Source organism: Triturus cristatus, chromosome 5_1, assembly GCF_964204655.1.
Source record: "Triturus cristatus chromosome 5_1, aTriCri1.1, whole genome shotgun sequence".
Taxonomy (NCBI): Eukaryota; Metazoa; Chordata; class Amphibia; order Caudata; family Salamandridae; genus Triturus; species Triturus cristatus.
The window spans coordinates 29,036,190-29,063,710 of NC_140587.1; the positions used below are offsets into that span (position 1 = coordinate 29,036,190).

At 49.9% G+C, this 27,521-nt stretch overlaps 2 pseudogenes; both read right to left on the reverse strand.

Annotated features, from left to right (window-relative positions):
• Nucleotides 1-363: 363 nt before the first annotated feature.
• Nucleotides 364-9,414, reverse strand: LOC146830003 (28S ribosomal RNA; annotated as a pseudogene).
• A 1,093-nt stretch (nucleotides 9,415-10,507) lies between these two features.
• Nucleotides 10,508-12,278, reverse strand: LOC146830004 (18S ribosomal RNA; annotated as a pseudogene).
• Nucleotides 12,279-27,521: the final 15,243 nt, after the last annotated feature.

A 27,521-nucleotide genomic window follows, 5' to 3' on the forward strand; every position in this document is an offset into this window, starting at 1 on the left:
ACCTTGCAGTCCAGCGAGGTTGGCCAGGTGCTTCGAGGCAGCCGCTCTGGAGGTTCCTTCCCCCGGGGCTGCCGCTGCACGTCTCTCTGCTCGACTTGCACGGAAGCAGCCAGAAGGGGAGGCCCGGCCGGCCCAGGCCATCTGGTTACCCTGCCGACCTGCAAGGGATGGTGGCCCCATCCCCGCACCCCGGTGGGGCAGGGACAAGAGGGGAAGGCAACCATGCTGGAGGGCACGTGGTGGAGGCAGCCTCCCGCAGGCCCGCGTTACCCCCTCTGCGACCCTCCCGCCGGCCCGGCAGCAGAGGAACCCACCCCTGGGTGTGGTGGAGGAGGGCGTCCATGGGCACCCACGCACAGAGAGACAAAAGCTTGGCTCAGAGGATGACTTTCAATAGATCGCAGCGAGGTAGCTGCTCTGCTACTTACGAAACCCTGACCCAAAATCTGGTTGTCTACGAATGATTTAGCACCGGGTGCCCCACGAACATGCGGTGCACTAAGGGCGATGGAGGCGGCCCCCTTCCGTCCATGCTCTGGTCCCCAAGCGAGCGGCTCTATGCACCGGCCCCCTGAGAGAGGCCGGCTATCCCAGTCCAACCGAGGCACCACGGCACTGCGGTATCATTACGGTTTAGGGGGGATTCTGACTTAGAGGCGTTCAGTCATAATCCCACAGATGGTAGCTTCGCCCCATTGGCTCCTCAGCCAAGCACATACACCAAATGTCTGAACCTGCGGTTCCTCTCGTACTGAGCAGGATTACTATTGCAACACCACATTATCAGTAGGGTAAAACTAACCTGTCTCCCGACGGTCTAAACCCCTCACGTTCCCTATTAGTGGGTGAACAATCCAACGCTTGGTGAATTCTGCTTCACAATGATAGGAAGAACTGACATCAAAGGATCAAAAAGCAACGTCGCTATGAACGCTTGGCCGCCACAAGCTAGTTATCCCTGTGGTAACTTTTCTGACACCTCCTGCTTGAAACCCAAAAAGTCAGAAGGATCGTGAGGCCCTGTTTTCACGGTCTGTATTCATACTGAAAATCGAGATCAAGCCAGCTTTTGCCCTTCTGCTCCGCTGGAGGTTTCTGTACTCCCTGAGCTCGCCTTAGGACACCTGGGTTATCGTTTGGCAGGTCAAACTCCACACCTGCCACTGTCCCCGGAACGGGTTGCGCCCGGCAGGCGCCGGGCGCTTGGAGCCAGAAGCGAGAGCCCCATGGGGCTAGCCCCCCGCCTCACCGGGTAAGTGAAAAAACTATAAGAGTAGTGGTATTTCACCGGCGGCCCGAGGGCTTCCCACTTATCCTACACCTCTCATGTCTCTTCACAGTGCCAGACTTGAGTCAAGCTCAACAGGGATTTCTTTCCCCGCTGATTCTGCCAAACCCGTTCCCTTACTTGACTGTGGTTTCGCTAGATAGTAGGTAGGGACAGTGGGAATCTCGTTCATCCATTCATGCACATCACTAATTAGATGACGAGGCATTCGGCTAGCTGTACCACCTGGCGGTGGCTCATTCTGGGTTATTATGCTGCCCATCAGCGTCAAATCGGGTTTGCTTCCAACAATACAACATTTGTTCGCTCCGGAGTACAGCCACACTTTAAGCTGTCCTCAGTGGAACTGGGGTCACGTATAGGCCAGAGATAGTACACCCCGCAGTACTATTCTAACAATATAAAATTGTCTACGAACAGTCCTGATTAGCAGGACATCAATAATCAATGCAATAAGTAGTGACTATGTGTATGTATTTATTTGAGACCTATTTTATTCAAGACGCATGATGTACACAATTGTATCTAAATCATTATAATATAAGCACACAACTATAAAAAGAATACACATCTATAAATTGCACATCTAGTTTGAAAATACATTTCTATAAACTTCACATCTATAAAATCCACATCTATACTAATTCTTGTGTCAACTATTAACTATTACGTGACTGTTGAACCACATGTAAATATTAGTGAATCAACATTTAGGCTAATACTTTTCTAAAAGTGACATGTGTGCTGTACGATAGTGTACATCTCAGTGTTTGACCTGAAATTTAGTTGTCCATGAATACTTGGCACATTTTTAGAGTGTCCATTAATGTAGTCGGGCAAACATTCTTCTTGAATGGGAACGACATTTGCAGACCAAGATCAGCCAGAGCAACATCATTACATTGAGGCCAAATACGCCGACATCCTACAATAAAGCCATGAAATTTTACAGTTTTACAGTTGGTAAGATCTTTGATTTGCTGTGATAGATCCTGATAGTATTTAACTTTACTCTCATACGCTAATTCAAGGGAATTCTGTGAGTTTTCATAACAAACTGAAACATCAACCACTACAGCAGTACCATTTTTGGTGAACACTACATCTGGTTTTCTTAGTTCACCTTGACTATTTTTGACATGAGGTTCCCTGTATGTCATCCATCCACACCTTTTTTCTCTATCAATTAGCAATTCCAACACTTTGTTATGCCTTTTTATTCTTATGTCCTTGGTTTTAGGACATGCACCTGAAATATGTGCAATTGTTTCACCCACATATTTACAGTAGCTACAAGTAGCAAATGTACGATTTCTTCCCCTAGTGATGGTTTCTCTAGAATACAGGACATTTGCTCTCAACATCAGCGCAGCTATGTATTGATTTTCTTTTATTTTGTTATGTTTGCTGATCCAAAAATTTGAGGTTGGATTACTTGCTAAGTATTTTATACCATCACCTTGGACAGGGAGATTTGCCCATTTCTCAAATTCTTCTTTCCTCCAGTCATATGTTGCTACCAAATTCAATTCATGACTCAGAAATCTACTGCCTAAAATGTTGAGTTTGTGTGTTTTAATGATGCTATCAATTTTTTCATTGATTACATACATGAATGAATGAGCTATGTACAGATCTGGAGCTTCCCTGAGGTACAATAAGTTATTAACTTTGTTCAGACCAATTGTCGTACATAACTTTGGAATACTGAGGCCCCCAAAGGATCTTTTCGAATACAGGAGACCATCACATGTGTATGCAGGTAGGTGTAGAAAATGTTTGACATACTTTCTAATTGTTTGATCCAGAATGTTTAAAGTTTTCGCTTCTGTTCCTGTCATTTCCAGTTTAAATGACAGTTTAGGGATCAATTATTGACAGAATATTTCTATTTTCTGTGTGGGCTTAAGTGGTAGATTGTTGAGTTTTTGAGCCCAGTCAACAAGAACCTCATTAATTTTGTTGTTGATTGAATGGCCAGTGTGTGGATCAAAGTTCAGTCCGAGGTATCTCTCACTTTCTCCTGGGTGGATGTTTTCAATGTTTTGTTTTTCAAATTGCCCTGGTTTACAGTTGTTGACCAGGATCTTATCTTTATGGTCACTTATATAAAATCCATGTGTTTTTTTCACATTAAGTTTTAATCCTGTTGTTTTACTGAATTTTTCAATGATTTTCAGATTTGTACGCATTCCTTCCCAGGTGTTGCTGAGTACTGCGATGTCATCGGCAAAGGCCAGAGTGGTGATTTGCTTGATGAGATCATTGGAACCGAATGTGAAGCCCTTGCCTTCTTTCTGAAGATCACAGATCAGAGGATCCATGGCAATATTAAACAGCAGTGGGGATAAAGAGTCACCTTGCTTAACTCCTGACTTCATTGTTATTTCCGGAGTTGCTTCATTGTTTTTTCCCTTGAAAAACGTTGTTGAGTCAGTGTATAAGTCTTTTATTATGTCTCTGATGCATGATGGAACTCTGTGTCTTGCAAGACTCTGTAGAATATGACGATGGCTGACAGAGTCAAAAGCTTTTGAGATGTCTACGAACACCACTGCCAACGAGCTTCTGTTCTTTCGTGCCCCTTTTATAATGTTTTGCAGAAGAGTCAGATTTTCGAGACAACCTCTCACCTTCATGAAGCCTTTTTGTCTCGTATTTATTTCAATGGAAAATGTGAGTCTTTTAGTTAACATTTTTGTGAACAACTCCATGAATGCCGTACCGATGGTAATTGGACGCCAATTACTTATCTTTTTGAGTTCGCTAATCGGTACATTCTTGGGTATTAGTATTGACCGGTTCTTCTTAATACTGTCTGGTACTCTTCTCATCAATAGCCAAGACGATAAGATTCTGGGTAGTAGTCTTGGTTGCCTGCTATGCACTTTATTTAAGTCATTCAGACCAATTTTATCAGGCCCCACTGCTTTCTTTAAATCTGATTCATCAAAGGCTTTAGTTACTTCGAGCAGTGTAATTTCTTTACATAAACTTCCAATTTCCCATCCATCTGGTATCCGGTCAATTGGGATGAATTTGGGATTTTTCTTGTTTTCTTTTTCAATTATGTCTTTATAGTATTGGAAGATTTCATCAGCACTGATTTGACAGGTGGCATCTTCTGCCCCATCAGTGATTATCCTGGCAATTTTCTTTTTGTCTTTTTGGAACATTGTCTGGTATTCTTTAAAACTGCCCTTTGCTTTTGCATAGTTTTTCTTGTGTGTCTGATTGAGCCATCCATTTTTCTTATTTTTCTTTGGTATCTTGTTTTGTACAGAGGCAGTCTGTTGCTCATCTTGAGCAGAGTTCATAAGTTCATTATCGGGTTCGCTCATTGGTTCGGTACGATTTGCTGGTACAGGACTTATATCATTGGTGTTTTCTGATATATAAGTCACTATCTCATCCATCAGATCCATAGCAGCATCGTGATGCTGGATGTTTTTGGTGTACTTCTCGATTTCTGTGATTCTATCATTCAGTTCATCAAAGTTTTTTATTTTTGGCGCTCGTTTCCGATTGATAAAGTCTCTGCGCCTTTCTGTTGTTACTTCTACTGCACTCTCTGGTTCATCGCAGGAGTCATTCTCAGAGATATTGGATGCTTGCAGTACATCCTTTGTCGATTTTTTGCTCATATCTCTTCTATCTCTTCTTTTTTCTGCAATTTGTTTACTATTTTTATTGTTAAAATGCGGAACCATCAGCGCATTAATGTTTCTTTTGTTCTCGTATACTTTTTCCAATTCTGCTAATAGCAGTATTTCCTCCTGTGACCATAGTTTTGATGGTTTGCTTGCTAGAGCTGCCAGTCTAGCCTCATTTTGCGCTCTTGGATGCGCGTGCCGAGCATGTAGTGAAACTCCAATCTTTGTTCCAAATCTGAGGTCACAGTAGCTGCACAGGAATGGCAACTTTCCTTTTTGAGGTCTTCCTTTACATTTTGCATAGTGGCATGCAATATTGTGATATTCGGCTTCTTTGTCACATTTTGAACAATACGTTTTGAGATAGAAGCCTTTATGCTTGTTGGAGACATGTTTTCTTAATTCTTTGAAAGTTCCCAATATGTCTCCACACAAGTCACATTTATACTTTTCGTTTGGGTATTTCCAATATGTGACTTTTTTGGAGTAGTCACTTTTCTTTGTTATCAGTTCTTTGCTGATTTCGTATACATCCGGTAGGTTTTCAAAATTGGCTGTATCAATGTTATTCTTGGCTGAAGAGGCCACAAATTCAATGGTTTCGCTGAGGTCTACTGTTGTGTCTTCTTCTGCTTCGGAGGGTGAACCAAGACCTATAACGTGACCAGGATCGTTGTTGTTTGTTGTATTGTTTGAAGCTAGTGCTGGTTTGTCAAATTCGGTGAGGAGGTTAATGATTTCTTGAAAAGACAGCACCCCCTTACGCCATCTTAACGGGGTTTTTATTCTCCAGGAACTACCCCATCTGGAAATGTGTTTGTTTGCTTCGCCACTTCTCACTATCCTGCTCGCTGCCATGATAGAACCTTGTTTAGCCTGTCTCTATATACTTCTCTACGCAGAGTCTAGTACCATAGAGGCAGTTACCGGCGGGACCACTGGGAGGTAAAGGCCACTACAGAGCCAACCTACACGAAGGGATGAAAGAGGTAGCCGAGTGGATGACGACCAGCCGCCTGAAACTGAACTCGGACAAGACGGAGGTCCTCATCCTGGGCTCCTCTCCCTCCGCCTGGGACGACTCCTGGTGGCCTCCCGCCCTGGGCACCGCACCCAAACCGACAGACCATGCACGAAACCTGGGCTTCATCTTGGACTCCTCCCTCTCCATGACCAGGCAAGTCAGCAGCGTCTCCTCGGCGTGCTTCAACATCCTACGCATGCTACGGAAGATCTTCTGGTGGATCCCCACTGAGACCAGGAAGACCGTCACCCAGGCCCTCGTCACCAGCCGACTGGACTACGGCAACGCCCTCTACGCCGGGACCACCGCCAAGCTCCAGAAGAGACTCCAGCGGATCCAAAACGCCTCAGCCAGACTCATCCTCGACATCCCACGATCCAGCCACATCTCCGGACATCTGAGAGACCTTCACTGGCTCCCCATCAACAAGAGAATCACCTTCCGCCTCCTCACCCACGCACACAAAGCCCTACACGACCAAGGCCCGAGCTACCTCAACAGCCGAGTCAACTTCTACGCTCCCAAACGCCACCTCCGATCAGCCAACCACGCCCTCGCCGCCGTCCCCCGCATCCGAAGAGCGACTACAGGAGGAAGGTCCTTCTCCTACCTGGCCGCCAAGACCTGGAACTGCCTCCCGTCCGACCTGCGCCTGACCCAAGACCACCTCTCCTTCAGGAAGAAGCTGAAGACCTGGCTGTTCGAGCAGTAGCGGCACCCCCCCCCCCCCCCAGCGCCTTGAGACCCTATGGGTATGTAGCGCGCTTTATAAGTGTCACTGATTGATTGATTGATTGATTGATTGACAACTGAGAATAGGTTAAGAGAGTCATAGTTACTCCCACCGTTTACCCGCGCTTCATTGAATTTCTTCACTTTGACATTCAGAGCACTGGGCAGAAATCACATAGCGTCAACACCCGCCTCGGGCCTTCGTGATGCTTTGTTTTAATTAAATAGTCAGATTCCCCTGATCCACACTAGTTCTAAGTCAGCTGCTAGGCGCCTGCCCAGCACCCCCGGGAAGGGGGCACGGGTAGAGGCGACCACCGCAGCTGGGGCGATCCACAGGAAGGACCCGGCTCGCGTCCAGAGTCGCCGCTACCGCAGAGGGAGGCGCCTCGTTCAGCCGCGGCGCGCACCCAGCCCCACTTCGCACCCCAGCCCAACCGACCCAGCCCTTAGAACCAACGGATCTGACTTTTTGACTTCCCTTACCTACATTGTTACAACATGCCAGAGGCTGTTCACCTTGGAGACTTGTTGCGGATATAGGTACAGTCCGGCTCGAGCTTTACACCATTTCCCCCGGATATTCAAGGACCAGGAAGAGCTCACCGGACACCGCCGGAACCGCGCCGCTTTCCAAGGCTCGGGCCCCTCTCTCGGGGCAAACCCATTCCAGGGCACCCTGCCCTTCACAAAGAAAAGAGAACTCTCCCCGGGGCTCCCGCCGGCTTCTCCAGGATCGTTTGCGTTACTGCACTGCACTGGACGCCGCAAGGGCGACCGTCTCCACCACTCCGTGTTCGGGGATCTGAACCCGACTCCATTTCGATCGGCCGAGGGCAACGGAGGCCATCGCCCATCCCTTTCGAACGGCGCTCGCCCATCTCTTAGGACCGACTGACCCATGTTCAACTGCTGTTCATATGGAACCCTTCTCCACTTCGGCCTTCAAAGATATCGTTTGAATATTTGCTACTACCACCAAGATCTGCACCTGCGGCGGCTCCACCCGGGCCCTCGCCCCAGGCTTCCGTGCGCACCGCAGCGGCCCTCCTACTTGTCGCGGCTTAGCCCCCGTGGCTCTCAGCCTGCGACGGCCAGGTATGGGCCCGACGCTCCAGCGCCATCCATTTTCAGGGCTAGTTGATTCGGCAGGTGAGTTGTTACACACTCCTTAGCGGATTCCGACTTCCATGGCCATCGTCCTGCTGTTTATATCAACCAACATCTTTTCTGGGGTCTGATGAGTGTCGGCATCGCGCGCCTTAATCCAGTGTTCGGTTCATCCGGCAGCGCCAGTTCTGCTTACCAAAAGTGGCCCACTAGGCACTCGCATTCCATGCCCGGCTCCACGCCAGTGAGCAAGCCTTCTTACCCCTTTGAAGTTTGAGAATAGGTTGAGATCGTTTCAGCCCCAAGACCTCTAATCATTCGCTTTACCAGATAAAACTGGGGGCTCCGAGCGCCAGCTATCCTGAGGGAAACTTCGGAGGGAACCAGCTACTAGATGGTTCGATTAGTCTTTCGCCCCTATACCCAGGTCGGACGACCGATTTGCACGTCAGGAACGCTACGGACCTCCACCACAGTTTGGTCTGGCTTCGCCCTGCCCAGGCATAGTTCACCATCTTTCGGGTCCTTTCACGCACGCTCATGCTCCACCTCCCCGACAGAGCGGGCAAGACGGGCCAGTGGGGCGCCCGCTGCTGGAAGTGCGGCAGGATCCCACCTCAGCCGGCGTGTGCCGGCCCTCACCTTCATTGCGCCACAGGGTTTCGCCCTCCGACTCACGCACATGTTAGACTCCTTGGTCCATGTTTCAAGACGGGTTGGGTGGGTAACCAACATCGCCACAGACCCCTGGCTCCCGGCTGGGCCTCCACACCTGGTGGCGTGACGCGGTCGGGGCACACTGAGAACAGTCCGCCCCAGTCGACAGTCACGCCAGGAGCAGGGGGCCTGTCCCCCCTTCAATCGCCCAAGGGGCAGACGGGAACGGGTGCCCGGGGGAGGGCGCGGAGGCGGTCGAATCTCCCTTGGCCCCACGGACACGGCGAAGCTGCTGCCAGAGGGACTGTAACACCCTCCGCCGGACAGAGGGCCACCTGCCACCCCAAAGCCTTTCCAGCCGACCCGGAGCCGGTCGCGGCACACTGCCACGGAGGAAATGCGCCCTGCGGGGGCCGGGTAGGGCCCAGGCACCAGTTCCGCAGAGGGGATCCAGAACTCCCGGGCCACCGACCTTCCCGCCATGTTGAATCCTCTGGGCGGACTGCACGAACCCCATCCGTTTACCTCTCGATGGTTTCACGCCCTCTTGAACACTCTCTTCAAAGTCCTTTTCAATTTTCCCTTACGGTACTTGTTGGCTATCAGTCTCGCGCCCGTATTTAGCCTTAGATGGAGTTTACCACCAGCTTTGGGCTGCATTCCCAAGCAACCCGACTCCGTGAAGACCCGATCCCGGCGCACCGGGGGCTGCTACCGGCCTAACATCGTCCCCGGGGTGAGCCCCGATCAGAAGGACTTGGGCCCCCTGAGCGACGCTGGGGAGTCGGTCTTGTGTACGCCACATTTCCCGCGCCCGCCGCCAGGCGGGGATTCGGCACTGGGCTCTTCCCTCTTTACTCGCCGTTACTGGGGGAATCCTGGTTAGTTTCTTTTCCTCCGATTAGTCTTATGCTTAAATTCAGCGGGTCGCCACGTCTGATCTGAGGTTGTAGTCGGAAGAAGACGCCGGAGCGTCAAGGGGAAGGCTCTCGAGGGGTTTTGCCCTCGCCAGGAAGCCAGCCGCGGAGGAGGGCAACCGAGGCGCGTGCGCGCAGGCAGCCGGTGGGACACCACGGAGAGCCATGCGCAGCACACAGCGAGGAATCCCGGGAGGCCATCCGTCCACCACCCCTGCGGCGAGACAGCCCGGGAGCCCCATTCAAGGCTTCCCCTCTGGGAGTCAGAGAGCACCATCGGGAGAAAAAAAACATTGCCTGGCGCTCGGCCCGGGAACCCGCCCCCACCCACCCAGCCGGGGGCGAGGGAGGGGGCTCCCAGAGCGACGGGAGCAGGCAGCCCCCATTCCCTCCTGGGGTAACCCAGGAGGGACGACACGAGTCTTCAAACCCCTCAGCTTGGCCACACGGGACTGGGTCAGACCGGGTACCTGGCAACAAGTGAGGATTGCTCCACCTGCACATCAGCCGTCCGCCGCCGGGTGGCCCCGAGCCGTGCCAGCAGGCTGGCGATCAGCCAGCCGCCACCCTCGCCTGGGTTAGAGGCGCCGGAAGGGAAGAGCCAGGCGGCTCCCCATCCCACACGCCTCCCACCGAGAGGAGCCGGGGCCCCCTCACAGGCCCTCCTCTTCCAGGCCTCTCTGCCGCGCGAGAAGGGCCGCTCCTCGGTTGCCCGGAACCAGGTCAGGTCGGGCCGGGTCTCGGGATGCCTGGAGAGCCCAGCTGGCGCCAGGGCCTTTTCGAGGAAGGGGTGGTGCCAACCAAGGGATGCACTGCCATTCGGTTCCTCCCTCACCACTGTGGGGGGGTCGTGTCGTGTCGGGTGAGCTTAGGTTTAGTCTCGGAGAGGGACAGGGGATGGGGCTACCCCCTGCCCCAGTCCCTCACTCGTCGGTCGGGCCTTCCTCGGGGGAAGGGGCCTGCCGAAGTCCCGGTCCTCACCCAAGCGCCCCTTGCGGCCGTGGACCGCTCTGCCGGCCGGGGCGTGCCAATGCAGGGCCGGGCCCTGTGCCTACAGTGCGTGCTCATAGGAGGTGGGCCGAGGGCTTTGGGCTGGCTCCGTCGGTCGCTCGGGCCGCTCTGCCGTTAATGATCCTTCCGCAGGTATACCTACAGAAACCTTGTTACGACTTTTACTTCCTCTAGATAGTCAAGTTTGATCGTCTTCTTGGCGCTCCGCCAGGGCCGTTGCCGACCTCAGCGGGGCCAATCCGAGGACCTCACTAAACCATCCAATCGGTAGTAGCGATGGGCGGTGTGTACAAAGGGCAGGGACTTAAACAACGCGAGCTTATGACACGCACTTACTGGGAATTCCTCGTTCATGGGAAATAATTGCAATCCCCAATCCCTATCACAAAAGGGGTTCAGCGGGTTACCCGCACCTGTCGGCGAAGGGTAGACACACGTGTGTGCAGCCCTGGACGTCTAAGGGCATCACAGACCTGTTATTGCTCGATCTCGTGTGGCTGAATGCCACTTGTCCCTCTAAGAAGTTGGACGCCGACCACCGGGGGTTGCGTAACTAGCTAGCATGGAGGAGCCTTGTTCGTTATCGGAATTAACCAGACAAATAGCTCCACCAACTAAGAACGGCCATGCACCACCACCCACAGAATCAAGAAAGAGCTATCAATTTGTCAATCCTTTCCGTGTCCGGGCCGGGTGAGGTTTCCCGTGTTGAGTCAAATTAAGCCGCAGGCTCCACTCCTGGTGGTGCCCTTCCGTCAATTCCTTTAAGTTTCAGCTTTGCAACCATACTCCCTCCGGAACCCAAAGACTTTGGTTTCCCGGAAGCTGCTCGGCGGGTCATGGGAATAACGCCGCCGGATTGCTAGTCTCGATGGTATCTGATCATCTTTGAACCTCCGACTTTCGTTCTTGATTAATGAAAACATTCTTAGCAAATGCTTTCGCTTTGGTTCGTCTTGCGCCGGTCCAAGAATTTCACCTCTAGCGGCACAATACGAATGCCCCCGGCCGTCCCTCTTAATCATGGCCCCAGTTCCGAAAACCAACAAAATAGAACCGGAGTCCTATTCCATTATTCCTAGCTGAAGTATTCAGACGACCGGCCTGCTTTGAACACTCAAATTTTTTCAAAGTAAACAATTCGGACCCCCAGGACACTCAGTCAAGGGCATCAAGGGGGCGTCGAGAGGCAGGGGCTGGGACAGGCGGTAGCTCTCCTCGCGGCGAACCGCCAGCTCAATCCCAAGATCCATCTACGAGCTTTTTAACTGCAGCAACTTTAATATATGCTATTGGAGATGGAATTACCACGGCTGCTGGCACCAGACTTGTCCTCCAATGGATCCTCGTTAAAGGATTTAAAGTGTACTCCTTCCAATTACAGGGCCTCGAAAGAGTCCTGTATTGTTATTTTTCATCACTAACTACCCGAATCGGGAGTGGGTAATTTGCGCACCTGCTGCCTTCCTTGGATGTGGTAGCCGTTTCTCAGGCTTCCTCTCCGGAATCGAAACCTTATTCCCCGTTACCCGTGGTCACCATGGTAGGCACAGAAAGTACCATCGAAAGTTGATGGGGCAGACATCCGAATGTATCGTCGCCGTCACGGGGACGTGCGATTGGCCCAAGTTTATCTAGAGTCACCAAAGTGGCTGGGCAAGCCCGGATTGGTCTTGGTCTGATAAATGCACGCATCCCGGGAGGTCAGCGCTCGTCGGCATGTATTAGCTCTAGAATTACCACAGTTACCCAAGTAACAGATGGAGCGATCAAAGGAACCATAACTGATTTAATGAGCCATTCGCAGTTTCACTGTACCGGCTGTGTGTACTTACACGTACATGGCTTAATTTTTGAGACAAGCATATACTACTGGCAACCAGGTAGCCGCACCTGCTGACGGTGTGGGGGCCGCGTGCCCATCTCCCCGACCGGCAACCTTCACGCACCCCTCCCTCTTGGGAGCCTGCCAGGGGAAGGAGCCAACCCACCTGGGCGGGAGGGCTCACTGGAGGGGTGTGGAGAGGTGCAGTCGCATGGGCACTGACAGGCCCAGCCATCTCCCCCAGGAGGGAGAGGCAGGCCGAGATGCAGCCTGAGTGATACACAGGGGTGCCGGAGCCTGGCGGCAGCAACACCCCTCAGAATAGTCATTCCGTGCTGCTGTGAAAATGTGCTGGGCAGAGAGGGGTGACGGCATGACGCGTGGGGCCTTCGGACCTGCTGAGCAGCAGCATCCAAGGGCCTGGCACCACCAGACACCTCCCGCTCGGGTCAGACACCTGGGGGTCAGGAGCTGCCGGGACCGCTTGGCCTTCACTCTGCTGGGTAGGGTCTCCCGCCAGGCGGCAGGCCCTCGAGTCGGACGGTCCATGCGGGTTGGAAGCACTTTGCTCAAAACAACAGCTGAGGCTGGCCAAGCAGTCCGTCCCTAAATGGACCGAGAGTGCCCAATCGATTGGAGTATGGCTGGGGCATCTCCTGGCAGGCCACCCTGCAATAGGGGGCATGCTGGCTTAGCGTCCCTTCTTGTTCGGGGGCATGCAGACTCGGAGAAAAAGGACCATTGGGAAGGGGCTGAGAGGCAGGTGCGTACCCGGGCCCCTGGGGGCCCCGGCGGGTGGGTCTGGGTGCTGCCTTCCCCCATCTCAGGATTGCTGGACCTCACAGAGGTCTGACCCAGCAAATTCGGTGAAAAAGAACCATCTGGAAGGGGGCTGAGAGGCAGGTGTGCGTACCAGGGCCCCTGGGGCCCCGCATCGGGCAGGCCCAGGTGCTGCCTTCCCCTGTCTCAGGATCCCTGGACCTGTGAAGCCATCTGGTCACTCTGTGCCCCAACAAAAGAGTGAGTGGGCACCGGGGCATGGGGGACCATAGGCCCAGGGCCCCAGCTGGGCCCCAGCCATGGAGGCTGCGTGGGGGACCCAACGGGCTCTCCATCTCAGGGCCCACGGACACCTTGACAAGCAGGGAAGGCCTGCACGGGACCGACAGACCCCTGTGCCGGGCCCTTGCAGGTGCAGTAGGCCAGAGGACGGGGCCCAGGGCCGGAGCCCCTGACCCGGGGCCCGGCGGGGCTCTGGACCCAGCCGGGGCTCCCAGGCCCGGAGGCGCAGGGGAAGCCTCCCTGGGCCCGCCAGACCCCGTCCCGGGCACCCTGCCATGCGGCAGGACCCAGGACGGAGCCCGAGGTGGGGAGGCCGCCCTCCCCGGGGCCCTCAGGGGCCCGGCCAGAGCTCCTGAAACCAGCCAAGCAAGGGGAGGCTCCCAGGCCACAACAGAACCCTGTCCCGGGCCTTTGGCAGTGCCGTAGCCCCTAACCCAAGGCCCAGCAGGGCTCCTGGACCCAGCCTGGGCTCCCAGGCCCGGAGGCACAGGGGAAGTCTCCCCTGGCCCGCTGGACCCCATCCAGGGCACCATGCCATGCGGCAGGACCCAGGACGGAGCCCACGCGAACTTGTTCGGGCACCGTGCCACGCGGCAGGACCGAGGACGGAGCCTGGGGTGGGGAGGCTGCCTTCCCAGGGGCCCCTGGACCCAGCCCAGCAGGGGAAGGCCTGCCGGGTCTCTTCTGGGGCAGCCTGCCATGCGGCAGGCCCTGGGACAGATTCAGGGCTGGGACGCCATCCTGGCCTGTCCAGCTGCCGGGTGAGGACCGCTAAGCCGAGAGGGGTCCCAGAGTACCCTGTTCCTAGTTATCCGGAGGAAGGCTACCCCCCTTTCTGGTAACCCACACACTCCGTTTGACAGAGGGGACCCTAGGGGCAAATGCGCCCGGCCTCCTGGTCGCCTCATTGGAAAGCATTGCGTGCGACCAGATGGTTGAGGGGAAAGGTGCGACCAGATGACCGGCACCTGAAAGGACTCCCATCTGCCCATCCCAAGCCGAGCCATAGCAGTAGTGCTCCTGCCTGCCCACCCATGCAGAGCTCAGGGGCTCTGCTTGTCGGGGGGCTCGGGGACCCCGGCTGGACCTCAGGCACTTGGAGGACCACCGGAGCTCTCGTGCCCGGGGGAGGACTGCCGGGACCCGTGGAGCCCGTCCCGGGCACTTTGCCACACTGCGGGCCGGTGGAGTGGGCCCCGGACGCCTGGGAGGATGTTGCCCGGCCATAGCCCATCTGGTCCCCGGCAAAGAACCACCAGCCCTGGAGGGGTGTTCCGGCACACCCTGCCCCTACTAATTCGGAGGAAGGCTACCCACCTTTCACGTAACCCGTGCGCTCTGAGTGACGGAGGGGACCCCTGGCGCGGACACGCCCTACCTCCTGGAGTCCTGACTGGGATCCCGGAGGCAAATGGGCCCTCATCGGGACTTCCAGGCCGGCCCGGCCATCTGGTTGCCCCATTTGAAAGCATTGCGCGACCAGATGGCCGGCACCTGAAAGGACTCTCGTCTGCCCGCCCCGTGCTGAGCCATAGCTGCAGGGCTCCGGGTCTGCAGGGCTCCGGGGCTGCAGGGCTCTGGGACTGCAGGGCTTGGGGGCTGAAGGGCTCCGAATCTGCAGGGCTCCTGTGCTGCAGGGTCCACGGCACCGGGGCTGCAGTGTCCGGGGCTGCAGGACTCTGGCGCTGCAGGGCTCGGTGGGCTTGGAGACCCCACGCTGAGGTTTAGGCATGGGAGGCCCTCAGGAGCTCCGAGGGCCCGGACGTCCGGTGGACCCATGGATCCCATCCCGGGCACTTTGCCTCGCCGCGAGCTGGAGGAGGGAGCACCGGACGCCGGGGAGGTGCCGTCCGGGTTTAGCCCATCTGGCCCCCGCCTGAGAACCACCATCCCCAGGAGGAGCGTCCTGGCATACCCTGCTCCTACTAATCCGGAGGAAGGCTACCCCCCTTTCTTGTAAACCGTGCGCACCGAGTAACGGAGGGGACCCTAGGCCCGGACGCACCCGACCTCCTGGAGCCCTGGCTGGGATCGGGAAGGCGAATGATCCCCCATCGGGAATTCCGGGGCAGCCTGGCCATCTGGTTGCTCCATTGGAAAGCATTGTGTACGACCAGATGGCCGAAGGAAAAGTGCGACCAGATGGCCGGGACCGAAAGGACTCCCATCTGCCCGCGCCGAGCCATAGCGGTAGGGCTCCTGCCTGCCCTTGCAGGGCTCCGGGGCTCTGCACCAGGGACCCTTGTCCCGGGTAGATGGACACATGGCAGGCGTGATCTCCCAGGCTCTGACCGAAACTCAGCAGGGCCCGGGGCCGGTCCCTGCTTCTCAACGCAGCCAGGCCGGGGAGATCGGGGAGCCTGCCCAAGCATGAGGGACCCCAGTCCCGGGCACACGTCCCTCAGGTTGTGCGCTCGTTTTCCACAATTTTTGTCAAAATTGTGCGTAGTTGCGCTAGGCAAAGTCCACCCAGCCCTACTCAGGACGTGTGCTCGTTTTCCACAATGTTTTTCAAAATTGTGCATAGTGGCGCTACGCAAAGTCCGCCCAGCCCTAATGACAACCTGATGTGTCATTGGTCCGAACTGGGTATTATCTTAAAAGTAAATAATTTTTCATATTCTATTAATTTATTATTTGTCGTACAAGCAAGTTGTGAGTTTTTATACAGAAAATGGTCAATGTTATTGTGGTTGTCTGTTGTTTATGACAATAGAATAATATATTATATTTCTTTTGTATAAAAGGTCATTCTCTCTGATTCATATTTCATATATTACACTGTTGATTTATGTATATGTTGTACATATTGATGATGTTGAACTTATGTTGACAGCCCTGAGGGATCGCGTCATTCAGGAAACAGGGATTGGCTGCCGTTAATTCTATTGAAAATCTTTATGGACTTATAGTTATTGGAAGCTACTTGATGAAATAAAAATACAGTAAGATAACATTCACTTCTATACAGGGACTGATTTTGACATTGATTTTTCTCAGACCGCGTTATTTTAGAGTTTTCACTTATTGACTGTATGTGAACTGGGAGAATATTTACGAGCCCCTATCGCAACAGCAACGTCACTTTTAGTGAAGTTCCTTTGGCGATTTGGGCTTTGCCTTAATGTGGCTTAATGCTACCTTCTTAATAAGGCACCCTTTCACGCTTTACATGAAAGGGACGGGCAATGGATGTTGCGGTGGGCGTTACACCGCAACTCCCATTGATTTTGATGCTGCCCAATATTTACAAGGGTGGTGTAAATATGGGTCAGTGCCAAAATTTTGACCAGGGAAAACCTGTTCTTACCCTGGCAAAACAAGGAGAAACGCTTTGTTTCTCCTCGTTTTTGTTATTGCTATGTGTGCTGCGTTGTGCAGCACACATAGAAACAGCAAAACGCCATTGATTGTTTATGTATAGGAAGGTGACCCTTCCAGCACATAAACACTCATAAAAAAAAGACGAGTTGCAACTTCTATGTGCGCTACAGAAAGCAGCACACATAGAAGTTACAAAACACCATTTCAGATTGTTTATGTGCAGGAAGGGACACCTTACTGTACATAAACAATCGTTCCCTTCAATGCAGGCATTCATGCACGATGGTGCAAGGGTGCCTGCGTTGGTTCTAGGCTGATAAATTTAGCACCAGTTCAGGGAGAAATACAGGGCTGCACCGTATTCTTTGAAATACAGTGCAGCCCTGAGTTTCAGCAGTGGAAGAGCCCAGTGTTAAGCCAACAAGGCTAACGCTTTACTCCATCACTTGTTTTGTAAATATGCCCTGTAGTGCAAGGCTGATATCCTGTCACCCTGTGTCTTCCTCTGTTTTTTTAATAACTAACATTTCAATGATGAATTCTCACTCATCTCCCACCAAATGGACTAGATCCCAAACATGATTTTGATTATACCCAAAAGAAATCCACCAAAGGCCCTCTCTTGAGGATCTCATAAATCTCTCAAACCACATGTAATTCATGAAATACCTCCACCTCTCAACAGACCCTGCATTTTTGAAATTTCAATCTTGAACCACCATAATGTAAAACATAACTGTGAAGGAGACCCTCAGTCTGTCTCATACAGATGAGCAGAAGGTAGTGCAAAAGAGTCTCACACTTAGGTGCCGATCACGATCCGGCAAAAACCGGGTACGAACCGTCGGACGGAGCATAATCTCCGTCCGACGCGTACCCGGTCGTCAATTTTTACAAACAAGGAATTACGATTCGCACGGGTACACCATTACCGTACTGTGGTAAATTTAAATTACCTGGACTTAATTTATGCGGTAAAATACAATACGAATAACTCAGTAAAAATAAGAGGCAGAATCCGTGGTATTCGAGGGTATAATAGGGTATTTATTCCTTACAAAGGAATGATGGTTCGAACCAGGCAATCGAGTTCCGTCACCACGAAGGTTCAGGAAGGGATCAGCAATACATTATTGACAGGTTATGGCATATATAGTAATGCATTACAGTAAAGACAGATGCAGGAGGCGTAACAACTGATAAGAATACACATACGTAATAAAAAAGGCGTTACAATAGGCGTGCATAGAGGCGTTATACTAAAAATGTCATTATGATGATGACACAAATGGGTGGATCCATAAGAGAATCCTGCAAAGTCAGCAAAAATACATGGCAGAGATGCGCGCGCAGCCGCATGACGTATGATTGACGTGTAACTAGAGGGTGAAGGGAACTTGACATTTAGCCCTACATGAGGAGACAGAAGTCTGGGGTGTCAGGACAACCTAGTCCTAAATCATATCTAATATCTTGTGTTTAAGGAACTATATTATCTGGAAGGAAAGGTCTTCTCAGACAGATCCTATTCTATACTGACTGCTAGTGCGTGTACAAGCGTCTAAGTGTCTACATGAGATGCGAGGGGGCATGGGCCTACCATGGTAACGAGAGTCATGAATTACTTGCACGGAGACAGTAAGGCCGGGCCCTTTGCTCTGCAGCTGGAGGGATGTTTACCTAAGCTATTTAGACAGGAATGCATTTCTTGAGGAGCGAAACAGATAACTTGAAGGCTGAATACAGTTTTGGCAGGCAACAGGCCGGGCTAGGCACCGTTAGCCGCGCAGGAAGTAAGACAAAGTTCATGGATACAGATGCAGGTCCAGGCTGGAGCATTCAGAGGGCAGGCAACAGGAAAAAGCTCGATGGCAGAATTCAGGGCCTACCTTGCCAGAGCTGGAAAACGTGAAAAGTATACCATATAAAGACGGTGGCAAGGCATACTTAGGAACGGAATATCTGGCCCATTCATGGCAGATATGAAAGAGTACATATTAACGTTGGACACAATTGTATTTGCGTCTTCATAGCTTGAAGTGGAGGGAACATACATGTACTTGTAGCATGTACATGGAGCCGTTGGGGTCTAGATAGGGGACACAATTGACCATAAAAATTCATATTTCCTCATTCCCTCCTTGTCCCCTACGGACCCTCATGAAATATCGATCTTCAGGAATCCATCAATCTGTTCATGTATCATCATTTGCTCTTCTTTCTTCTTCCGGGATCTTGAATGAAAACTTGAACGTGGAATACACGATGTGGCACACAGGCCGCAAATCGCTGGTCCACATTGTAGACATAGGCAGCAACTGAATACTATGAGAAGGCCAATGCCTAGGAAGGATAGGACTTTCCATCCCCAGGCTGACAACACGCTCCAGAACCAACCGGACCATGTCCAAGTGCCTGCATTCTGATGTATCTGGTTTGCAATCTTGTGAAGACGAGTTATGGCTTTATATACAGATGGCGCGTTTTCTGGGATGAAAACACAGCAACTTGATCCGATGACCCTACAAGCTCCGCCCCTATCTGCTAGGATGACGTCAAGGACAAGACGATTTTGGAGAACAACAATCCGCATCGCCGACTGCTCCTCTGTTAAGTTGCCTAGGGCAGAGGTAGTTTCATTCACTACTGCTTCAAGGGTTCTAGTTAATCTACGTATCAGTTTACTGTTTGAGACAACACCTATGTAAGGAAAGAGACCTTTATTGAAGTCTGTATATTGTACCCATGCTGTTTCGGTGTAGTCAACAATCGGGGTATCTCTCTGGGGTCTATGGTGTACTAGATTGGTATTTCTATGATAGTCAGGAGGGGCTAGGAAAACAGGTGGCAGAAGGAATGCAATGTAACAGGTACCATCCCAATCTAGGGGTAGGCGTATATATGCGGTGTGACCACAGATGAAGTAGGAGTGACGAGAAGCTCTAAATGTAGACTTGCCTTTATCACTGAATTCGATCACAGTAGTACATTTACTATGACCCAGGTGTACTGAACCATTCTTTCTTACACATAATTCACCTTTGACTGGTAATACGAACATAGCAGGCAAGACTAGTGTAGCTTCAGATTCAACATTTAGAATCATGAGGTTAAGTGTAAAATTACCTAATCCATATACTTCATTTTCTAGGTCAGTTCCTGTTCTTTTGGGAAGTCCCTCCTTGTTAGGATAACAGGCTTTAAGCAAAACTAGGTTCAGGTTTCCCCATACCCAGTTGCTCTGGTAAACTACGGTGTTTGAATCTAAAGAGTTAATCAAACTAAACCATGCTCCACAGGAACCATTGTGTGTGAACGGATATGGAAAGAGAGGCAGAACTCCTTTGTATTTCTGATAGGGAGGGAGTCGGCCACATATCCAACAATTTGTAGCATTGCTGGTTTGATGGAAATGGTGTAACATACTAATGAATGTGTTGTTGCGCAGCGCAAATCTATAGGACAACTCATGTGGAGGTAGTCCACTAAAAGAATGTTCGGCTGTAACATTGTAAGCACGCTTGAAAATAGGATAGTACATATGTAACAGTATACTTGCAACAATAATAAAAAGACTTAGGAAAAACATAATCAACAATGTCACTATACAGTGACTATGAAGTGATTTACAGTATGCATGTTTCTTGAGCTGTTTCTGTCTATTTCTCTCTCTTATTCGGTCTAAAGGATACATGTCAAAGACTTAATTCAACCGATTCACCTTGGAGAGGACTTAAACAATCGAATTGTCTGACTTGCTAGACCTTAGTTTCAGTTTATAGTTCTGAGATTCGGTCGGTTCAACCAGGGGGAGTTTTGAATCAGTCTCTGGAAGGGGGCAGGGCTGAGAGTTCAGTTCGGATGGTAGTCCATGAAATTTCTTGATATGACTCGAGTGTAACCAACCCTTGCGACCTTCGACCTTCACTGCTGTCCTCGTCGTTAGGAGAACCAGCTTTGGTTGTAGCCAGCGAGGCTCCAACGGACTCCTCCTGTCGAAATTTCTGACGAAAACGAGATTTCCCGGAACCACTTCATGGGGCTTTACCTCGGTGTTGTCGGGAAAGGCTGCAGCTACCTGTGAACGGCAAGATTGTAGTGCAGACATCAAGGAAGCAAGGTAATCTGTCAGCATATTACAATCAACATCAGTTATTTTACGAGGTATAGGCGTCCCCCACATATTTGGTGGCCTACCGAAGACCACCTCGTACGGGGATAGCCCTGTGCGAGAATGTGCTACCATTCTCATGTAAAATAGTGCAACCGGTAAGGCTACTATCCAGTCGACACCTTTCTCTCTACAGATTTTGGAAAGTCGTATTTTCAGGGTCTGATTATGGCGTTCCACGAGACCTGCTGCCTCGGGATGTCGGACACAGTGGAATTTCCATTGATAGCCTAACAAGAGTGAAATGTGTTTCATTAGCTCGGATGAGAACGGCTGGCCATTATCTGAGTACACGATACGGGGCAAACCATACCGTGGGAAGAATTCACGAACTAATTGTTTGGCAGTAGTCGGGGTAGTGTAATCTGAGACAGGATACGCCTCTGTCCAACGGGAAAGAGCGCATACAACTACGAGGACATATTTGAATCCTCGACATCGTTCCATCTGGATATAATCCATCTGGAGGACTTCAAAAGGGTGATCGGGAGGTTGAAATCCACCCTGCTCTACAGGTACGCCTTTACCTGGGTTGAACTGACAACAAATCATACAAGTTCGGACTTTCTGTTTGGCTGCAGCTCGTAAGTGTTTGTTGAACCAAATGTGTTGAATACTGTCTAACATAGCTTTTTCTCCTAGATGTGCTGGACTATGTATTGTGTTAATGATAACTTGAACCATTGAGTCGGGGAGAAACCATATAGATTTTCCCTTCGTCATCCATCCCTGATCTGTCTGGATCCCTCCTAATTCAGTCCATTTCTTTATTTCCTCTGGTGTAGCATGTGTCTGTATGTCAATTACATCAAGAGCGGGATCCTTAACTGTCATGCAGTGTGTCGGCGTCGGAACTATTGTCTTTGTCAAGTCAGTTGCATGAGTCTGATTCTGTGCTGTTTGCTTAGCTGTTCGGTCTGCTAGGTCGTTACCCTGGGAAATAATATCGATGATTTTTGTATGAGCTTTGCACTTCATGATAGATATTAAAGTAGGTAGATGTATTGCATCTAATAGAGCTTGAATGAGGGGACCGTGTTGAATGTTGGCACCGTGAGAAGTCAAATAACCTCTCTCTCGCCAAAGGACTCCGAAGTCGTGTACGACTCCGAAAGCATAACGTGAATCTGTGTATATGTTAACTTTTCTATTCTTGGCTTGAATACAGGCTTGTGTCAGAGCAATAAGCTCTGCTGCTTGAGCTGATAATGTGTCGATACAATTTGTTTCAATGACTTCGGTGTCTGTCGTGACTGCATAGGCGGCCACTAACTTTCCTGTACTTGTTCTCATACATGAACCATCTACATAAAGTGTCAGGTCTGGATCTGGTAATGGGACATCTGTCAAGTCTTGTCTGGGTTTCGTCGTAATAGTAATGACTTCAATACAATCATGTGCCAGTGGGTCTGTTCCACTTAATGGCAAAAGTGTGGCAGGATTTAATGTACTACAACGTCTGATTTCTATGTGTGGCTGAAACAATGTGAGTTCGTAACCTGTCAGTCGTGCTATAGTCAAGTGTTGTGTCTGTGTCCGGTTCAAGAGAACCTCTACTGCGTGTGGTACTTGTACTGTCAATTGATGTCCTAATACTATGGAATCGCTTTGTCTAATCGCTAGAGCTGTCGCTGCGACTGATTTCAGGCACGCAGGAAGAGCCTGAGCTACGGGATCTAATGTGCTAGAAAAGTAAGCACATGGCTTGTGTGATCCTGCTTGTTCCTGCGTGAGTACTGACAAAGCAGTACCTTCACGTTCTGTAACAAAGAGTGTAAAAGGCTTACTGTAACATGGTGTCGCTAAAACAGGTGCTTGGCATAAAGCTTTCTTTAAGTCTTCAAAAGCTTGTGTATGTTCTGGAGTCCAAGGGAGGACAGTCGATGTCGCTGCCTCCTGGGTTGTCAATTGAATGAGTGGTTTTGCTAAAAATGCATATTGGGGGATCCACTGCCTGCAGTACGAAGTGAGGCCTATGAAGGCCCATACCTCCTTTTGTGTCTTGGGTGGTGGCATGTTTACAATTAACTGGATACGATCAGGTGTGAGCTGTCTCCCCCATTTGGACAGCAAGTGCCCTAGGTACACAACTTGCTGGGCACAAAATTGTAGCTTTGAAGGGGACACCTTGTGCCCCTTGTCGGCTAAGAAATGTAAAACCGTCAGTGATGCTTTTTCACATTCGGGTTCGCTTCGGGCGGTGATCAGCAGATCATCGACATACTGAAGCAGTGCAGTGTTAACCGGCATGTGGATACTGTCAAGTTGTCTTTTCAGTGCTTGGCTGTAGATGCTAGGACTTTCTGTAAATCCTTGAGGTGCGCGTGCGAACTTAAAACTTGGTCCATTTAAACTGAATCCGAACAAATATTGGCTTTCCGGATCGATTGGGACGCTGAAGAAGGCGTTCTTGAGGTCAATTACAGTAAAGAACGTTGCCTCTGAATCAATAGCTGTCAGTAATGAAGAGATATCTGGGACCACGGGATATTGTGGTACAATGCATTTATTCAATTCTCGCAGATCAATAACTAATCGATATACTGGGGGTGCTTTTGGGTCGGTTCGTTTAAGAATCGGAATAATCGGAGAATTACATATATTGGAGTCGGTTTCTACAACCACTCCTTGTGCAATGAGCTCGTCAATGATTTGCAGTAAAGCCACTACAGCATCTCGTGGTAACTTGTATTGTCGCATTCGCGGTAGTACCACTCCTGTTTTGAGCGTAACTTGATAAGGTGTAATGTGCATACAACCTACATCAGTGGGGCCTTGCGCCCATAAATGTGCAGGTAGATTCTGTAACCGGTGATCCATGTCTCTAGACACGTAGTGACCTTTAAAGTCACGCAAAAAGAGTCGTACTCCATCCGGAGAACAGCATATTATAGCTCCTAGAGCTTTCAATGTTTTTATACCTAACAAGTTTTCTGGGCATGATTTCGTAAGCAATAGATCTGTAGTTCGTGTCAATGGACCGACTGTGAATGCAAGTGGTTGCGATACTTCGTTAATAGTGGGCTTTCCTGAAAAACCAAGGGAAATATTTTGTGAGCCTGAGAGGGGTGCCCCTGGGACTTCATCGTGACTTATAGTTGTTCTGCTTGCCCCTGTATCGAGTAGAAACTTTCTGTCTTTCCCTAATACTTGACTCTGCACATAGGGACCCTCTTGATCTACAGGAACCTCAATAAGGGGTAAGCCAACTTCCCTCTCTAGGCTATTTCATGTGTAGCGCTGATACTCTGGATAGTCATTTTGTGCATACTGGTACATCTGCTGTGTCGTGTTTTGTGTTGCGGCAATAGGCTGTGGCTGTTGTTGTGGTACGGTCTGTTGTGCAGTTTGCATAGGCTGTATATTCTGAGGTACTTGTTGTTGGATCTGATCCTGTCTAGGCGGACGTGGTCTCTCCTTGGTTTTACCCGTGGAGATATTATGTTTCAGAACTGCACAATCGTTTATATAATGACCTGGCTGTTTACAATAGTTGCATGTCCCTTTAACGGGAACCGCTGAATTACTGGACTGTGTCGCACCCTTTTTATGACCGTCAGCTGGAACTGACTGAGCGACAAGCATTTTCATTTTCGTGTCTTTCATACGCCTTTGTTCGTGTTCTTGTTCTTCTCTAATTCTATTCTGGTGATACTGTAACATTTGTAACATTTGTGAAGGAGTTGTGGAAATATGGATTTTTCTGATCAGTTATGTCCCCTATCTTGGACCCCAACGGTTTCATGTATGAATCACAAGTACATGTATGCTCCCTCCAGTTCCAGTTATGAAGACGCAAACACATGTGCGTCCACCGTCAACATGTCTTCTTTCAGATCCGCCATGAATAGGCCGGATATTCCATTCCTAAGTATGAAAGGCCACCGGCTTTATATGGTTCACTTATGCCATTCTACAGTCCAGGCAAGTAGGCCCTGATTCTGTCATCAAGCTTCTCTTGCCTTCTGCCTCTGAAAGCTCCAGTCTGAGCCTGCATCTGTGACCATGAACTTTGTCTCATTCCCTGCGCGGCTCACGAAGCCTGACATCAGCCTGTTGCCTGCCAAAAACTGTATCTCACCTTCGAAATTATCTGCTCCGCTCCCTGCTCGATGCATTCCTGTCTAGTAGTTTAAGTAAACATTCTTCCAGTTACCGAGCAAAGGCCCGGCTTCTCTGTCTTTATGCAAGTAATTCATAACCCTATTATTATGGAAGATTTCTGCCCTCGCATCTAGTGTAGACACTTAGGGGCTCATTTATGAGCCCCTGCGTCACTTTTGCGCCGCCGGTGCGTCACTTTTTGTGACGCACCAGTGGCATTAAACATGCGCCATGTTGCGCCATATTTACAAAGTGACGCATCTAGGTAGATGCGTCACTTTGTAAACCCCTGCGCCACATTATACCTGCGCCAGGTATAATGTATGCAAGGGGGGCGTTTTGACGCAACAAAGGGTCGTAGAAGTGACGCAGTGAAATCTACGAGATTTCACTGCGCCACTTCTAGTGTGCAAATGCGTCAATTTCTTGCGCCTGCCTCACAGCAGGCGTAAGACTGACGCAGGCCCTTTCACATGGGGCTTGCCCCATGTGAAAGGACACATTGCTGGAGTTGCGTCACTTTAGTGACACACTCCAGCGATGCGTCACTTTTGCGCCTACAGATACGTCAGAAATACTGACGTATCTGTGACTCCTTGCGACATGATGCGTCATACTGTAAATATGACGCATCACTGGAGTCGCAGGGAGGGCGCAGTGAAAAGTGGCGCATCACTGTTTTCACGCAGCGATGCGTCACTTTTCATAAATGAGGCCCTTAGACGCTTATACACGCACTAACAGTCAGTATAGTCAGTATAGAATAAGATTCTACTCTAAGAGACCTCTCTTTTGGATAACGTAGTTCTTTAAACATAGGATGTTAGATATGATTTGGGATTAGGTTGACTTGACCCTCTAGACTTCTGTCGCCACATGTAGAGCTAAATGTCAAGTCCCCTTCACCCCCTAGTTGCACGTCAATCATACGTCATGCTGCTGTGCGCGCATTTCTGCCAAGTATTTCTGCTGACATTGCGAAATCCTTTCATGGAACCACCCTATTATGACATCACACCTGATGACGTTCTTGAGTTACACCCAGTTACGCCAGTTACGCCCACTTTTGCTACGTATGTATGTTTTATCTACACTATCAATTGTTACGCCTCTTGCATTTGCTTCGCTGTAATGCCTATTGTATAAAAGTAATTACTTATCAATAAAGTATGTACTTCACTTCCTGAACCTCCGTGGTGATGGAACTTGGAGTCACCGATTCGAATCGTCCATTGGAATAAAGCCCATTCCGAACCTCTAATACCACGGATTCTGCCTCTTATTTTACTGAGCTATTTTTATTATGTTTCTGTATCAAATTAAGTCCCGGTAATTAAATTATTTACCACAGAGTGTTGGCTTGCCAAGTGCTCTCAACTTTCAATACTCTGTTTTTAACCTGCGGCAGTGAATTCTCGACTAGTTTTGTTACAAAAAGGTGTGGATATGACTCACTATTTGCTTTCAGGCCGCTATTAATACCAAAACATTTTTCAAATCGGGAATAAAAATCACTGGTGTCTTCCTCGGGTTTCTGTTTACAGGCTGAGATTGCTCCCCAATCTTCCTTTTTCGTAGTTAACAAACGTGGCAATACTTGTACTAATAGACCTGGCAATGCTTTTGTTTTGTCCCCAAGCCCTACGCCTGCAGTTCGGTTATTTTCTTCAGTTTCTAACGCGGTCCAATCAATCTTTTGGTCTCCCACCTCCCATTCCTTTTCCTTGAGTTTCTCATAAATACCGGCAGGCAATAATACTTTCAATATTTTCATAATGTCAGGATAGGTATAATCACCCATGAGTAACATGTCTTTTAGTTCACGATGAAAACCTGCTGGATCTTTGTCATGGCTAGGCACTAATTTTTTCATTTCCAATAGTTCTATTTTAGTTATGGGCGTGTACACAAACACGCGTCTAAACGTATTGTCATCATTTCTAACTGGGTGTACTTCGCTTAGGGGGTTCTGTCTGTCTATGTAATACGGGTTTCTCTCCATGGAAGGAGCTGGATCATGTTCTGGACACAAAAAGGCACTATATCTATGTCTATATTCTAGAATTACTTTAATTAGATCGGTACCTAGACCTCTCCATTTATTCATGAGTAGTTCTATCAATATATCAGGTAGGGGACCAGGATCGGAGTGTTGGCCTTTATATAATATAAGGAGATGTTGTATCATGTATATACCAGCTAAACGTTGTTCGTCTGGGGCGAGATTCAGAAACGTGTTTGCTAGCGCATCATCACTGTATTTCTCAGAGCTGTCAGCCCATTGTACTGCTGACCTGGCTAATTCTTGTTCATCCATAGAATCGAGCACATGGTATCCCCTTCGTTCTCGAAGTAATTTATCAGTAGCCTGGAATAAGTGTTCAGGGGTCCTTGGATTTGTAATAACTGTTTGAAAAATTCTGTTACATTCTGGATGTATCGGACGTATTGTTTTATTAAAAGATCTTCCTTTTCCTACATAAGCTATCATTTGTTTAGCTGGTAATTCAACTTGTCCTGTGTTCATTTCTAACTGTTCCTCCTCCTCTTCCTCTGATTCAGTTTTATCTGCTTCTACTCTGCTTTCATGTATTCGTTCTACTTCTTTTCTGATCCTTCGGCACATGGCTTCTATACACTTCT